The sequence below is a fragment of the Adelges cooleyi genome, unplaced genomic scaffold, assembly GCF_023614345.1.
Source record: "Adelges cooleyi isolate 19-005CV unplaced genomic scaffold, UGA_ACOO_1.1 ACOO_flye_CR_arks_rails_tigmint_CR_PRNA_1, whole genome shotgun sequence".
Taxonomy (NCBI): Eukaryota; Metazoa; Arthropoda; class Insecta; order Hemiptera; family Adelgidae; genus Adelges; species Adelges cooleyi.
The window spans coordinates 4,446,779-4,465,581 of record NW_026095751.1 but is presented as its reverse complement, the minus strand read 5'-3'; the positions used below and the strand labels follow the sequence as shown (position 1 = coordinate 4,465,581).

At 30.6% G+C, this 18,803-nt stretch overlaps 1 protein-coding gene across 1 annotated transcript in view; it reads right to left on the bottom strand.

Moving 5' to 3' along the window:
- Nucleotides 1-18,537, bottom strand: part of LOC126834736 (beta-1,4-N-acetylgalactosaminyltransferase bre-4-like) — a 64,069-nt gene extending 45,532 nt beyond the window's left edge. Inside the window, exon 1 of the mRNA XM_050566888.1 lies at nucleotides 18,373-18,537. The gene's annotated coding sequence lies outside the window, so the exon portion shown is untranslated. The remainder of the gene's footprint in view (nucleotides 1-18,372) is intronic.
- Between the last annotated feature and the right edge of the window lie 266 nt (nucleotides 18,538-18,803).

The following is an 18,803-nucleotide window of genomic DNA, read 5'->3' as shown; positions in this document are numbered from 1 at the left end:
GAACGAATAACATGGAAAGGACGGAGAAACGGTCAAATCGAAAAATGTCATTTTTCATATTCTCTGAACACAATAGCTCAGAGGAAAACTCTTTGGCATTTAGAACATATTGTTATATGCTAACCGCTCTTGTTGTATAATATATATACAAATATAATTTTAGCTTTAGTCTGGCATTTCTGTGACATGTTCGAATAATAGTTCATAAAAAATCCAAGTGAAAGTTTTAGGTATTATGAGGAATGGACTGGACGTTTCGAGTACTTTTTCTGTTGGCTGTGATCGAATTTAAGTAATAGTGTGATATCAAAGATTAAATGGACAAATGGTGCTATTTAGAATGTAAGAGGTTGATTTAGAGAATTTAGAATGTTAATTATAAAACGGTTACGAGTATGGCTTGTACTACCCATAACTGTATTATAATTAATGTCAACACACGCTGTCTGTTTTTCAATTACTATTTTCAATTATTGTTCTGTTTTTTTTTTAGAAGAAGAGTGGAAGACTGAAACAATATTGTAAAGACTCGAAGAAAAAACCCGCACAGATAGTTTAAAACATTTGGTATCATATAAGGCACTGATTTTTATACGAATTTAATGTCACTGTAATGCGGTTTGACCCAAAAAAATATTTGTACACACAAACTCGGAGGGGGGGGGAGGAGTTGGCTTTTGTTGAGAATTCGATCGAGGCACAACAAAATGACTGGAGCTACTTTTTCCCGGCCGTCACCGGCCCTCTAGATTTAAAGTGATAAACGCCAACCAGCATTTTTACGGTTCACACCGACGGCGGTCTCTGGGGACCGATGTAAGGAGAAATCGGTAGTTAACAGAAAACTATCGATTCGGGCCGGTGTGTTGAAAAACATTTTCTAATTCCATTTCGCCATTTATACCTCTAATGGCGCGCACACACGTCCATCAGCGAATTGTTGCTACCGTAGCTGTTAAATCGTTCAACTGTCATTATACACTGCTACTACACGGTTTTGATCTTAGAAATAGTCCAGCTCGTTGGTCTTTATACACGCGTCAACGCAACGAGGAAATGCGATATGTGCAGGTATATACTTGCGATAATACAATGGTGCTATACGGCATTGGTCAATGTCCATGTGTCCCCAGTACGTTTTGTAGAGACATGTGTGTGGACGCACTCTCAGGACCGTTAATTTGCATTTTATGTTAACTGTTAGTCTTCTATCGGATTTGTTTCCAACTAAAAACTGAACAAAATTAAAAACGTTTTCTCGCGGCATCTAAAATTAGATTTGCGTTCTATTAAAATTTTAGACGCAATGAAACGAAATAAATAATTTTGTTTCATCCGCTGTGTAAATGAAAAACGTTAACGAATAAAAATCAAATCTAACTGATCCGTTACTTTCGATAAAAACAATTTTGTTAAATAATGTAAAAAAAAGACTAGCCCGCGATGTAGTGTTACTGTTACGACACGGAATACTAGTAAATATGAACTCTTAGTTTTGCAATTTCTGTTTTGAAAAGTCATAATATAATCGTTTTAAATTTAAGGTATCGAAATGCAATTGTTGCATACTTGCGTAATTTATATACGACAATGTAGTGCACTAAATTATACTATATCAAATTTTAAGAAAAAAGTAAGTTTTATAATAAAAAGTATAATGATTTATCGGTTTACAAATAATATGTACATGATTGTATATTATGTATTAGAACTTTTCATAAATAATTAATAACAATTATTGTTTAGCTTTTTTTATTTGCCACTATTTTTTCAATATTTTTATATTTATTCAGCCCTATTAATAATAGAGCTAAAAAACATAGAAGAGGACATTATCTACTAAATTACATCAGGGACAATATAAAACATCGAATATCTTATTTCTTTATATATTTAATATAATGCAGTGTGGGAGTGTTACAGCACGGCAATGTCATTCTTATGTGAGTTGACCGTCGTCGTTTCCACGAAATATTTATATTAAATTTAGGTCGATCGATTTAACGATCGATCGAAAAAAAGGTTACATAATGTATGCACATAACCTAACACCGTTTATCTAATATGATTTGGGTAAGTTAGTTATTTTATTAATTTCAATTATTTTGAGATAAGGGTTAAACAAATATAACTGATGGGATGAGTAGATAACAAGTCGGTTAATTCCATTATCTTTTATTTAATTTAATTTAATTACATAATTGTATGTTACTATTTTGTCCACTCTTTTGAGAACTCTTGAATAAATATAATTGCCTATAGCGACACCAGTCTGCGTTTCGATAATAAAAAGAACAAGCCGCACCTGTGACACAAGCTTTAATCCAGATTCGCTGTTTTTACATTTTTAAAGAACCCAATATAAGGTTCATTAAGTCCGATCACATGTTTCTACTTTAACAGAAATGTCACGAGTTATAATAATTTATCGCCGCTAAACTGTTGGAATATGAATGAGAGTAATAATTAATCTGTCTAGTTGTGAAACATGCGTTCGTTTTTTACATTTTTTTTTTTTTATGTCCAATTTATTCACTCGGATAAACATTTTATTAATATTTTTATTAAACCATGACTCGTACAACAACCTTTTACAATGGATAAATAAAGGGGTTCTTTGTTTTAAAATTTTTATAGTATTGTTACTCCGTTATACCTGCGCCATTAAAATAATTATTCTATGCTTTGAATATTTATAAGTATTTAATTATAAAAGAGAGTTAGTGGCATTTATTTAATTAATTAGAATGCTCCAAATAACAGTTAAGGTGTAAAAACTAAAGAGCTACAATACAATGTTTAACTACCCGGACTGACTTTGGGTTGCGTTTGTAGCGTACAACAATAACAACTAAATTACATGCGCATCGATACGTTATAAATTCCTGTCTGTGTGATGAATTTGTCAATTATTAATCGGTAATACCATTAAAGATACCGTTTGTTCTGAAAGTTTAAATAATAATCATGCGTGGTAGTATACGACTGTATCGGGTCAAGTTATCAAAACCATGCTAATTAGTCGTATAGTTCTCGACGGTTTAAATACAATTACAACTGTTGTTTTACGAATGTTGTTGATCGCGAAAATTAGGTATACCTAAAGACGTCGTCATTTGTTTTAAATAAAAAAAAATTAAAACCTTTTATACCAACGACCGATCGATATAAGGTACTCTAATACTTGGTTATTTTTTTTTTTCTTTTGTTTATTTTACTTTTAACCAGTTTAGTCGCTGTACATAATGTCACGAAACATTCTATGAATATTCAGGGAAATAATTACTATGCGTGGGCGGGTGCGTGTGCTCGACGTTTTATTAAATCTATTTTTAAGATAAGTATGTATAATATGTTATACACTTGTAACTTGCACGACTTGTACAAGGCGCTGCTGTTTGACCGTCTATAAATAAACAATATTAAGCATTCTGCGCTATTATTTTATTATACAAAAAATCAATTGCTTACACACTATGGCGACGACGGAGACCGCAGGAGACTGTTAACATCGCACGGCGTTTCGGTTAGGCAATTTCGATGCATCCGTGCGTTACAGGTCCGTCGATGGTTATACCGCGCTTTGCAAATGATGTTTTTCACACAACAGCAGTAGAGCGGCAGTATAATATTAATATTATAATGCATATTATAATCGTTTTAGCGATAATAATACAATAGAAACCCAAGGATAATGTGCAGGTAAAACGAGCGAACCATTTATCATTGCCAGGAGGCGACAAAGTGTTTAATTGCGCACACCGTTTTAAGACTATTAATTATTATTGTTGTTATTATATTGTATATAAGTATAGATATATAATGTAAAATACAGTGTCAACCACAAGCAAGTGGTTTATATACCTAGTAGAGACTCTAGAGCCGACGAGGGAAAAAAAATTGATGTTTGCGCGCGCAATATTTCATTAATAAATCGTCAAATTAAAAACAAATCTCCAGATAAGTCGCCGGTCGTGTATTACAAATTTTAATCACTTGTAGTTTTTATTATTCGCCTCCCGTCGCTGCCCAGGGTCGTAAATAAAATTACACGCCAACAACACCGAGAGTGTACTTACTCATACAATACTAGCGCGGACAAGTATGTTTTGTCATGTATGCGTGCGTTTAAAACTCACTACGAGCATTGTATACATGTATACTGTAATTATACATACAGTTATAGGTATAATATTAAACGGACATTGTGGCGTATTTGTCATAGTTTAAATAAATGTCACGTGCGTACGCTTGGCCTGGCCCTCCAAACCAACCATATAATAAATAAATCTATATATATATATATATATAGCATAAAATCGGAGGTAGACATAGTGCAGATGTAACTACAATAATAATATGTGGTCCCGAGAAGCGAGTTTTGAAGTTTAATGATTGTTATTAACGGTTGCTGCCTCTCCGTGCCCGCAACCGAAAAGCAAAACAGACAACGGGAACGCCCAAACAAACCCCCGAACGAATCCAATTAGAAACGTTAAGGTCCAGCGTGCACGTTGTGCAATTCAATAACATTAAGAAATTATTGAATCCACCGACTCTATGCTCAAAATCGGTAGTTGGAATGAGACGCGGTCAAAAGAAGTCCGTTGAAATCGATTGTTGAAAATTGTTGTACGACCCTGTAATCATTGTATTTGTGAAATAAATAACGACTAACGCGTTAAAGAAAGAAACACAATATGGACAATTTTTTAATTGTACGTTGTCTTTTCCTAGAAGAAATGAAACTATTTACACCTCTGTACCATAATGTAATACTGTCATGGGTCATCAGTTGAAAAAGTTTACTACTTTACGTTTTCAAAATTACGATAAGCTCTGACACAATTTGCAGGGTTTTCCAGTAACGACTTTGACACACACTATAACTTTGTGATAAATGGTGGGATTAAGTCAAAATCTTGAAACCCACATTTTATTGTTGTGCTGACTTAATATAATGTCCCTCTTTTTACCATATAACTACATTGATGGAATCTGTAGTTAGCATCCGCATTTTTGAGTAAAATAAATGTTGTTAACAGTTTTTAAAATGTATAAAGCTTTATTACATTTATATTTTAACCCTCGTGAGACGGTTAAAGACTCTCTTACCGTCACTGCATTTAAAAAAAAAGTTTTTATGCTCTTAAGTTTATGTGGTGTCTGCTATAAAAAAAGTGTTGAATACAGATTCATTTATTATGAATCCTTAGACGTTAAATCTGCTTCAGTCGAAAACGTACTAAACAAATAAAACATTTTCTTGCATTCGGAAGTAAAATGTACAAAATGTATTGATACTTTTATTTGAAGCGTTTTATTTTTAGTGGCTTTTCCAAAGAAAATTTAAAATTACATATAAAAACTGTATGTGGAATTTTATTTTTATTTTATGAGTTTGTCAGAAAAAAAGTGAACTCAAGAGTAATTTTATTACTTTCAAATAAACGTATTGCGAATCTGTAGATGGTAGAAATATTAAATACCGATGAAGCATTTTAAAAGCAAAAATGTGTTTAAAATTGTATTTTTAGGTTTAGGGTCGATACGATTAGGGTTGGCAGTCTATTTACTCTAATAATTCGTTGCCCTTGTTACCAACAGGCAAATTTAACAACACCATGAACCTATTTTTCGGTTACCTGTTGACTGTTGTGCATTAGAGCAACCTGGAAATTCAATGCGGTTTCTTCTTTTGGTTTTTTTTTATTTAATAAAACAAATTACTACAGATTTTTTAAGAAATATGTAAAGTATGTTATAACCTTACTCTATATTTACATTCAGTCTAAATTTAATATCTTATTTCTAAAACTATGCTCGAGAAAGTCAAATAAAAAATAATTCCATCCTTTTTGAGAAAAAAGGTTTTTGATATTTTTTGCACAATAAAGTACCTTTTAGGTACGATTTCTATTCTCTAAACTTGCTTTTTAAAGCTATTGACTCGACAGTCTGGAAGATAACGTACGGGTTCAAGCACAAAACAATAATAAAGACAAATCATTGTAAAAACAATGCCGTCACAGCTGCGCAATAAAGCTTAAATGCCATTATGGCAAACCAAGAAATTCTTAGCTTCTTATTGAAACTCAACATTTATAGTAAAAAAAATTCCAATGACAGAAACGATCAATGTGTCTTGTTTCTTTACCTAAACAACTATTCAATGAATGTATTGTATCTTGGTAAAATTAAAACTCGAGCCGGGTTGTTTGTATTTTATACTAAACGAAAGATTCCAAATGCACGTTTTATAGTCATTACTAAAGTTGAAATTATAAAAATGAGAAAACACCTGATATACATATATTCGAAGTTTTAGTTTTATTGATGCTCCAGTTTTTTTATTTTGTCTCATTTAATCTTATATCAAACGTAACGTTATATTTTTACTTTATGTACATTTATATTTGATTAAAATGAAAAGCCCTCGGCTGCATTTTTAATTACACCACGCGGATTACTTATAAATCCGATTAAGTGTTACTCACAATATTAAATCAAAGCTATATTGCAACACAGAAACGTCACAGTCAACATATATTGTGTAATTGAAATCTACTTTATGCATATTTAAGTAGCTACTTTGCATAATTTTACTGGTAAATTTGTTAGCGTTTCGGCTCAAAATCAACTATTTAGCAAAATTAACTTTTATTTAAAGGTAGGAAGGTGAGGTCTTTATGAAATGTTAAATTGAACATTATTGAATAATACATACACTGTAGTAATGATAATATCAAAACATATTTTGTAAATTAACATCATGTACGTTGTGAAATCAAATACATTTATTTTGTTGCATAAAAACGAAAAATGCTTATCCGCTTAAAAGCTTCAGCTTACGTCATTATTATAGTATGCATAGATACAACAACGCATGTACCGAAATTCCATTTAATGATGCAATTATTCTACACTAAACACACACAAGTCAAGTACGTTGTCCTATTATTTTCCAACCAAACATTACCGTGTGCTGGATGCCGACCTAAAGAGATTCAACACAGTTGTCGGATACACACTACAAAAACCACTTCTTCGATCAAATATACAAAATATTATATCAAGTTTGTTTTCTAACATACACAAGTCTACGACTACAGCAATTTACCTAAGTCCATAGCTGTCTAATATACTATGGAACTAGTTAATATGAGATTCTGCCACAACCATTACAACGCTCGGTCAATTCAGTAATTTCCGTCTACATATACCATTAGTTCTGTCTTTTGTTCACGGTACGCGTCACTAACAAACAACTGCAAGACTTCACAAGACAAAACACTAACACGAGAATAATTCATTATCTTCTGCATACAACATTTACAATTTCGTAGACGGTAGAAACCGTTGCGAAGTCATAAACAATTTTGCACAACTGACACTACCAATTTATATGGTCATGGTTCTAAAACTCTTATTGATAATCTAAATTAAATTTGAACCGTATTCAATATTCAAATAGTGTACTTAACTTAAAATTGAATCTTATATTCTATTTTTAAGACATGATACTTTCTAACAGAATAAATAACCGTCTGTCGAGATGCTATAGCCAATCAAGTTTTAATAATCTTAAGATTTAAACTTTGTTCTATTTAAGTTTTGTATTTTATAGTTTGCTAATTAAAATGTTCAACATCAACACATTTTCCAAACTAAGTCTTGTTTTACTATGATGATTGTTTTTCTTATCTTTATTGAAATGTTTTAAATTAATTTTGTTAAGCAATCCGAAGAAACTTTTATTTTAAAGATCAACGATTTTTACTAATCAAATGTGGCTGTAGAATGTGTTCGTGATCATATTTCCTATTAAGCGACTCATGTATTTGCCTGTTTACTAAAACATATAATACATGGCTTCGATTGTTAAAGCAGTTTGATGTTAGTAAATATTTCATTTGACCTACTTAACCAAAATGTTCATCATCATTAATATGTAGATTAACAAGCCTCGAAGACCCAACGCTGTCATCGTGAGATGGTTATAGGTGCTTGACGAATTCGCTTTGACCTAAATCCTAATCGAAATATTATAAATACAAAATCTAACTTTTGCATGCCGCTGCATACAATAACTAACCTAATGTTATGATCACTTAGGATTAGCAGTACCTGTGATTTATACATCATAAAACAGCCAAATCGCCAAATAAGAAAAAAAAACTAGCTATTTATCTGTTATATAAATGTTTATTCACAAAAACTATGAGTTTACTACGAAAAGATTTTTTTTTTTTTTTAAGCAATGCAATTTCATTTTATCTAGTAAACCCTTAACGATACTAAAACTAAGTCCATTATTCATTTGTGAAAATAAAACAGTGTGCTAAATGTACTTAAAAGTAAAATTAACATGTACATACGGCTTGAACCGCGAAATTTCTGAAATAGCAAACTGAAGGTAATGATCCTAAAAATGTAACTTATTTTAACTGAAACTACTGTACATATCGTTTAACACCTCTGGGAATTACTTAAAACATTTTAACTACCTAGAATACTAGATTGTAAATTATTATAATTATATAAGAACTTACTTACCAAATAAAACATTAATTCAACAATATTATGTTAAGTAATGTAATTAGAAAAAAGGATATACAATTTATTTGAAACGATAAAACTCATAGGAGAAAAGTTTACATTAATGTAAGCGAATAACGAAAATAGCACAGGAAAAAAAAAAGAGTTATAATATGTCTATTATTTTAGTCTGTCCCAATAACATACCTGTCACTGTCAATATCTCAAATCACTCAATTTAATCATATTTATCAAGGAAGTTTCTAAATTTGATTGGTTTTGACATAATAAAAGATTTAGTAAGCTAAATATTTGCGGAAATTCGGTTTTTTATTTTACTCAAGTCACAATATTTACTCCCTTAAAATTGACACAAATTATTAAGTGAGGTAAATTTATGAAACGTAATTAATAAAAATTATTGTTTACATAATTTCATTATTGCTTAAAGTAGATAAATATTTCAACATTTGTTTTAATAAATATGCACTAAAATAACTGACAACGTTTAAATAATTTTAATTTTAAGTTTCAATGCATAATGAATGTTACATTAAATTAATATAGTTACTTGTACAATTAATAATAGCCATTTGTTTAACATAAGCTATTAAGAATAATCTATTTGAAATAATGACTGGCGCAATACTAGTTTTGTACACGTATTGCATTGGCTATGAACAGTAATTGTTTTTGATCTTTTGGAACTTTAATGATGTAAAAGGAGCACAGTGTGGAAATCTAGTATTATTATCAACGATTTAAGCATACATAAAAAACAAATTTTCATATTTTTACCTTCCATATATATTAATAATATACACATTATTTGAGATGCAGGAACAAAGCCAAAATATTATTTAATAATAAGCTGTATAATGTATACGGTAGTATATTACGTGTCTGTGGAATTATGTCAAAGGGTCATTCTCTTCGTAAAAAATTCAGTCGTTCGGTTTTTGACGTGCACACGACGCCAAACTCTGGGAGAACGTTTTTTTAAATTTTACCTCAGTGCAAAATATTTGAAAGGGGGAGTAATTTTTTTTTTTATTTATAAAAAAACTTATACCGTTAAATATAAAGTAGTTACCTGTGAGAAGTTTATACGCAATTTGTAACTTTCTGCTCTAGTCGTTTGTCCGGAACCTGTGTAAATTAAGTTCGACAGCTTTTTGCACAAACTTCTGGTAATATTGCATTATTATTATAATTATCGGTGGCGCAAAACAGTAGAACAGTAATTTTTTTTGGGCCTAATTTGCTACGCAACCGCTCGTTTTCGACAAAAAATTTCAACCCACGGAAGGAAAAAACAACTTTTTATGTTGTCAGCTTTTTATATTATATAGGTACACCATATTGACTAAATATAAATATGTGCCACACAGCAACAATATCGACGAACGCCTCCGGTGATTTATTGATCGGGCTTCGACATACCTACACGAAAATGAACTAAAAAAAAACACCCAAATGATGGTACACTGTAATTTTGTACCGTTTAACGTGCACTGTGGACTTATAATCGTTAACCTCCGACTATACTGGACGGGGCACCACGGGCTTTTGAATTGAATAGCCGTTACTCGATTAACGCTCGTTGTATTAAACTAAGTTCCTGGTTGAATAATTGTAAACTTGCTGCAAGTACATGGACACGACGGGACGAAATCCGATGCTCGTGGGTGCATGAAACGCTCGAACGGCAATCCAAATAATATAATCCCACTTCATGTTTTACAAATAAATTTATAATTGGTTAGTAATAAATAAAAAAAATACTCGAGCGCAGTAATGGTATTAAACATTCGTTTTAATCATATGAAACGTTATAAAGTAATGTATTCTATACCCTTTTATATAAAGTTCACCCACGTAGAGAATGTCCAACAAAGATTTTTTTATTTTTAACACTATTATTTATTTATTATTATATTTATTTTCTCGGCATGTTCTTGATCATTATATTACACTATTGTTATTGCGTTATTATTTCTGTACAAAATTCATACATTTATTTGTCCCATTTGGCATTTAATGGTGTAATTCAAAATTACCATAAGTACGAAAACTTTTTTATTGGAAGGAAATAATGACTGGTCAATAACAATGATGATTTTGGTTGATTTAAAAATGCCGAACAAGTTGTTGTCGAATAAAAAAACACATTTTAATCTGCTCGGAATAGCCAATTATTAAAAGTTAAAACTATTAAAACTAGTTTTGTAAGGTATTACGAAAACGAATCCAAAAATTGCCTTTTTTCACTACACCCTATTGATGCCCCCCCCCACAGAATTATGTGGTCCTACGATAACTGCTCTAGTTAGAGGGGGGAAAAAGTTACTGTTTTTAGTTTCTATGAATAAATGTCATCTTTATTTCCCGGTAATATCATGAATCATTATCATAATAAAACAAATATATGTGTAATGTGTATAATATATACATCCTTTAGATGTATCCTGACATAAAATTTACATTTATAAAAAAATTCCATTACACATTCAAACATAAAACCATTAAATTTAATTTGTGTAGAACTTTTATGATAGGTGCACTATAATCACGGGATTCGGGGTGCTAGCTTTAGAACCTACTCCCGCGATTCGTGACAATGCGTGTCTCTCGTAATATCTAACTTGCTTTGCTTCCTTAATTTTGAGTTCAAATTATTCACTGTGTGGCCATTTTGATTCGCTACACAGTGCACCTTAACCAGAGTTGATCAACATTTAGTTAAATAACTAAAAATCAAATCGAAAAGATAATTATATTTATATTTTATTCGATAAATGTGCTGTAATGGTTATTTTGTAATCGATTTTGGTTGTGTTGATAGGTACGTTTCTATTCGTTTTCAATTGCCCTTAGCTTGGTTAGGTTTAAAGTAGCGTAGTGGTTTAATACTGAATAGGTTCAGACTGTGCTTAGTTTTGTTCTATATAGCGAACATAATAGCGTTATAACATTATAGTATTATGTTATTACACGATTATCTTTTAATAAAATATAAGTAATTATATACTCTCGACAGTAAGCTGCGGTTGACGATTATGTTAAGACTTTAATAGATTATATTACTTTATAAAAATTATCTTCAATAATGGTCAGCGTGGTCTATGTTTATAGTTTATTCTATAAAATATATATACACTATTACACGGTCGGCTTCTGCACCTGCGTATTTTTAGTTGGAAACAAAACATTCTAGTTTTAACCGTACTATGAAAAGCGTAATCCGACTATGGTTTTGAAAACAGATATGGATTTTAGAAAAATAAGCCTGTATACGTTGAACAAACTGAAGCAAAATGAATTAAATATTAAAATAGCTACTTTTTTGCCGTGTTAATATATGAGCTTACAAATTTTAGTTCAATTGAATAATTGCCCATACAATGCGCTTTAATAAATTCTAACGTTGAAACAAGTTTCCGGATTTGTAAAAAATACTATTAAGCTTAATAACAATAATTAGCCCCGTCGCGTAATATACAAACAAGTAAAATGTTTATATTTTATATTAAAGGCAATACATAAATGTATAAGTATTAAATTGAATCGCTTGTAATTAATTATACAGTAAAAAGAAAAGAATCTTTATGGTAATATGGCTTACTTAAATACCCTTACCAGAATCAAATATCGATGTAACATAAACGAAAAAAGCTCACAAGTTGCATATAAAAGTTATTATTTTCTTATTAGCTATAATGCCGAATCTAAGAAGGTGTTAGTACTACAGTTATGAGATTGTTACTTCTTTATCTATAAGATATATTTTGAACCACTTAATAGATTTATTGGATCAGCATCTTTGTCAGACTCTAAATGTGCTTTCAAAATTCCTGTAGTCCATCTTTTCTCTTTTGGATACGGAAAAAGATTTAAATTAAACTTTGTGATAAGTAGTATTGGATTGAATCAATGGATTTTTGTTTGTCTTTCATAAGACATGTAAGAAAAATATCAAACTAGGCATGCATTTTTTTAAAATAAAGTTATTTTTTTTAAGCTAAACCCCACATGCTATAAATAATTAAGGAATTTATCATTTAAAAGTGTATCAGTCAGCATATTTCCTATAGTGAATTATAGTATATAATACTCTTAATTATGTGTTTAATATGTTTTTATAAAATAATAAAATGACACAGCGTTAATTTTATTAGTTTTCATAGTGTTATATTTTATAATAAACTATTTATTTATTTATTACACGTTTTACTTATATGTCTGATGTATGTTATGCAGAACAAACTAAGTGTCTTAATAAAAGTCAGTAAATATTTAAATCCGTTATGGAAATAATATATAAGGACTTGTTTACCCATTAAACTTGAATGTAAATAAAAATAATTCTTATAACTATATTCAGATTTTTCGAGAAAAGTAAACTTCATTAACAACCGGTTACTTTTACTTTTCAAAATTAAACAATGTAAATTTAAGCAAATAAAACTGCGTACTACTTACATCATATTATACGGATATACCGAAAAAAACTTTGATTATATTAAATTTAAACTTTTATAATGTAGTGGGATTAATATATATTGATTTCTTTTTTTAAATAAATATAAAAATATCTTACCACTTTTGAAAACTTTTTAATAATTAAAAAACAAGTATCTATATAAAGTACTTTCTATGGAATAACAATTGTAAATTATAATAATAATGATTGTTTTATAATTTCGTTATAAATTATATGTATACATTTTTTTCACGATCTGAATTATCAAATTAAATTGTACTTTTAGAAAGTTATTATAGAAGTACATTTAATTTGAAACTTGTCCAATTATACAGTGGTAAATATTTATACGCATAATTTAATTTACGGAGTACATTTTACTACTGCGATGTTTTTTTTGTATACATATTTAATCTAACAGAATAAAGTCTTATATCTGAAACTTGTATACTCATGTACAGTCTGAAACTAAAATGATGATACTCCTCCCAATTTTTGTTCTCGCTAAAATAAAATAAATAATTAAAATCTATTATTTTTTTAGCTTTTAATCAAAATCGCAAATAATTGTTAAATGCGTTTAACAAGATAATTTTTGCAGCATAATTACAAAAATAAAATAAATTAAAATAATTGTATAATACAAAATATTCGCAGTACATTTAAATAAGCTTTTTGTTCAAATGAAATATATTTATAATTTTGAATATAGGAAAAAAACAGACAAAATAGTAAAAGAAGAATTAAGTTGTATCTCAGTTATTACAACACTTTGATTTTTAATAAATTAGATAACTATTATATTTTTTTCCAATTGGGTATGAAAGTTAATAATTGACGCGAGAACATTTGATTTAAGTATGATTATTGATAAATGGTGAATTTTTTCCACCATAGGTGAAATGTATAATTAGTATAAAACGGTTAGACAACAATAATTAATAATAACAAGCGATTTCTATAAATTTATATATGTCGAAAATGATAATTGTACCTACATTTCACGTTTACTTATAATTTGTTTGTAATTCATAATTAATTCGTCAACGGTTAAATCATCTTTGGTACTTAGGGACCCAACTGTGAAATGAGTATTTTTTATCGGATTGTTTTTTTTTTGTTTTTATACTTAAACAAAGACCGAAAAGATTTAAAATCCCGTCCCGGTGCAAGTGTGAACATTGAAAACACATTAGGACGTATAGAGACATTAGGAGTGGTAGATTTTTAATTTTCGTCGTGTTCAAAAACAGATTAAAATGTTTAAAAAAAAACCACCACCCTCGGTCCTTCGTTGTTTGCTGTTGTGGTTTTCGCATTACAAATCCAAAACCAACGTTGTAAGACCGCAAACGCTCGTTGGAGTTTACAATAATTAATGTGGTAATAAAACAGAATAATAATTATTATTATTATAACGCAAAATATATTTCTCTTGTGCGTATGATGTTGTACCCACATTTCCTGACGCGGCGAGGGGGTCGAATGTTTTTATTTTCATGTATGCCAGAGACAATGCACGCCTTATACGTTTAATAGTGTAAATGTGTAAGTGCATGGGGCGAAGGAAATGTGTCGAGCGAAAAAGCTATAGCGCCGTGACCAGAAATGAAAACATACACATATACCTTATCGTAAATATGTATGTACCGGGTGATCAATATAACGTATGACTTATATTTTCTTTTAGAATAATAGCGATTTTGTAGTATTTATTTTTGGCGACACTTTTATTACATGCTATTTTACAATATTCGGATATTTGGTTTTTTTTCCAGAGCTTAAACAACCTTTAAAACTTGAATGGTCATACGTATATATAAACTTGTACATCTATTAAGAATGATTATTTGAAAATGTTTACTGGTTTTCCATAACCAGTTTTGAATAATTACTTTTAGAGTAACTGTAGTTTAAAATTTGGAACTGGAGTAGGAGTGCGGTACAGCAATGCGCGCGGATAAAAATTAAATTCCACCCTTTCTCCCGTCTTTAAATGTGAACTTAAGGAACTTTAAAAGTAATTATCCAAAACTGGTTGTCGACCGGTTAAAATTGTCGGCAAATTATTCTTAATATAAAAAGTTAATTCAATTCGTGTACGTTACTATTAATTTTAAAAAGTTTATAGAGCTTTATCTATACTAGAACAGATAAAGTAATTTTATAATATTGTAAGATAACATAAATAAAAATATTTTCCAAAAGAAAAAATATTATTTTATGAGAAACTGAAGGTGTTTTCGTTAAATTGATCATCCTGTATATATGTCAACCTGGACAGTCCCGAATGACGGCGTAAGGTGTTCAAGTCATATTTCGATAAATTATTCAACGTTTTCACAGACTATGCGTCTTCATTTCCTGTCGACAATTACACTTCACTCTCTCCGGTGCTCTCCGTAAAAAAAAAAAAATACCTCTTAACTTTCTGACCAACTTCCAAAAACTATTCGACGTATTTGTTGAACCCGCCGGGGTCCGTGTCAGCCGTCACAGCAGCGTAACAAGGGTTTAAAACGATAGACCAGAGATATTAAATAAATATAATATATATCATAGGCTCAAAAAGCCTAAATAACACAGAGGGATTTACCAGATCGTGAACGTAAGTCACGTCCACGATATTAAATTTATTTGATAACATAGGTAAACTTAAGAGACATGTCTTATCAACAGTTATTATTCTAGTTGGGATTGTACTGTTTTGTTATAATTCAATTTAAGAGAACACTACACCCCTGTTTATTTAGGAGTTGGGTAGTTATAGACATGTTTCGCCAAATCTTAATTTGAGCCCAAGCTTAAGTATACAGCATTGTGAATTATTTATTGGCAATTAATGTGTTTATCAGATTATCATATCGAACATAATAAGATTGTTCTTACTTACACCAAGCCAGACAAAACCGTTTTGCTTGTTACATAATAGTTTTAGAGCATTAATTGACACTTAAATCTACTAAAAAACGCACTAACGTTTCTTAATCTCAAATTTATTAACTAAAAATGTCCAAAACTAATTTTCAACCATGTATATTTTATGCCAAAGGATACCTGATACCTCGCTAATTTCATCACTCACCCTTCCACAAAACGACACGTGCTTTAATAACAAGTTAAACCTTCTCTACAATCATAACTAGTTTTAGTTTCAACTTGCAATAGGATGAAGGAAGGTATTTTCGTGACATAAGCAATTTCGTGATATAGTTTGTTGATCGTATCGCGTAATTCCCTATTAGAAAATTGACTTGAAAATCACACTGATTGTTAAAACACAGTTATTTTAACAATCAGTGTGATTTTCAAGATAATTTTCTAATAGGGAATTACGCAATACGATCAACAAACTATATCACGAAATTGCTTATGCCACGAAAATACCTTCCTTCACCCTATATGTTATTATCGTTTTACAGTATTATCGCGATAGTCTTATCAAATTACTAGATTGGTTCAATTTACGAATTATATACAATAACAGAATTACAAATATTTAGTTTCCCTTGGAGATATTACAAAGGTCAAAACTTCGTGGGGCATTTATTGTACGTCATCATTTGTTTGATAAGTTAATAAAGCAATGACAGTATAAAACAAGATCAATATTTTGAAAATTCATAATTATATAATGCAATATACTTAGTACAAAATATTATCATGAAAAAACTAGATAATTTTGATGCAAAAAAAACAGTAAAATCAAACTATTACTTACAAAAAGCATGTTTTCACGTCAACTGTAGTAAATGGGATAAATAATTGTTTTTTGATCTTGAATCACCACTCAAAATGGAGTTAGCCTAGCTATTGCAGTTCAGATAAGGTATTAGAGGAAGCAATGGTTTGTAATTTAATTTAGTAGTTAACTCAAATGTAGTTGACACTTCACTTATTGTGCGGGTTAAAAAGTTAATGCTAATAACTCAAGAAACATTTATAGTGGCAACTACCATACTCACGTGTACTTTATTTTCTATCGTTAAAATATCTCTAAAAAAGTACACATCACATTTCATTTTGAATGATATTTTATGTTTTAAAAATTTATCTATTCTCACTTTCTTCGCCAACACATCCATTTTATATTGTCCGTTTTAACGATTAATAATTTATTTTGAACTTTACCCGCGCGTCCCGTCGAATCTTGCGACCCACGTCCGAAGTAATAATACTATAAACACGTAGTATATACTATATCATCCCCTCGCCAATATACACACACACACACACCAATATTTATACTTAGTTCATCACGTGTGAAAGATGAGAAAATCAATTTTCCACATCAAACTACTGAAATATAAGTACACGAGTCTTTTGGATATTACCAGAATTGACAATTGCTGATTTTTTGGTGTCTTGGACAGATGTTGAAAAATGTAAACAACCTCCCCAGCCCACAATCTAAGAGTAAATAAATTAAAATTCTATTATTTCCATTACTAACGTTACAGACTGAATAATAGAAAATATAACAGTGTCAGTTGTCACAAATCGAATACATAAATAACTCTAAGGTTGGGTATTTTTTGTTGTATAATTTTTCAATAATATTTTTGGCAAGGAAGATTTAAAATTTTGAAAAATTTTACTAATTTAAAGATCTATAACTTGATCCCTAGTGACAATGTATTGTTCTGCTCAGTACCCAGAAAAGTGAATTTTCTGAAAAAATGTTTTACTTGCCGAAATGTCGTAATAATATGTCGTGTAATTAATTAAAAGATAGCGAAATATTTAAACTACACATTGTAGACATATGTACATTGTACTCATAGATAATAGATTATACATTATTAAGGCTATCCCTCTCTACCCTATAGCATGTAAGCAACTAGCTATTGTTGTTAATTTAGTACTTGAACAATCTTTGTTCACTTTTATAACATATATATATATATATATATATATAATAATTAGTAGTAAAATATAAGTACACCATTAATAGATTAGTAAGAATTAAGCGCCGACGTAATATTCTAAGCAAACAATTGTCGTGGACGTTTTATTTTTGTGCGTTTGTATGATTTATAATGTTGTACTTTTGCATTTAGGCCTCTATTTTAAAATATATAAAAGAAAAACGATTAAGCTATTGAGCAAGTAATGAAAAAGCCCGGGCTGGTTTTGTTACCCGCAGTTCAGCTAATAGGGCGTCCACTGTTCCGCATTGCGTTGTTCGCCGCACCACGTGTACCGGCAGTGCGGCAGCGAACAAACAACGGAAAATATATGCAAATATAAAATGATTATTGATACCATACGTGTGTATACACATTTCATCTTCGATGGTAAAAAAAAAATTGTGTTATATTAAAAAAAAATTAATAAAACCTTTGACTCACCGATCGCAGTGTTTTCTACGGCATCGCGTGATGATGGTAAGGCGATAACAAAAAAAAAAAATAAGATAAAATTAAACCAAAAAACGGTTTGATAAAAAATATTATCAGAATCGTCCAAACGCCGCCTATCCGATGGTGGACTCACGCGTGCGGGCGGATGCGAGCTGAGCTCTCGCACTGAATCGCTGAATAAGGCGTCGTTGGCGGTGGCGGTGGCGGCGGCGGCGGCACAGCGCTGCGACGGCATGGAATGTAAAAACGGCGAAAAAAAGGCAATCCCAAAGGGTAATAAGCGTCGGCGCAACGGTCGCAACGGTCTGCCCGCCGACACCGCGTATCCCCCTCGCGTACCTTCCCCGTGTGGTATCCTGTTCCTTGGTTCCAATGCGCTTAGAAAATCGCCGGCGGGCTTAAGGTACATGTTTGGCCAA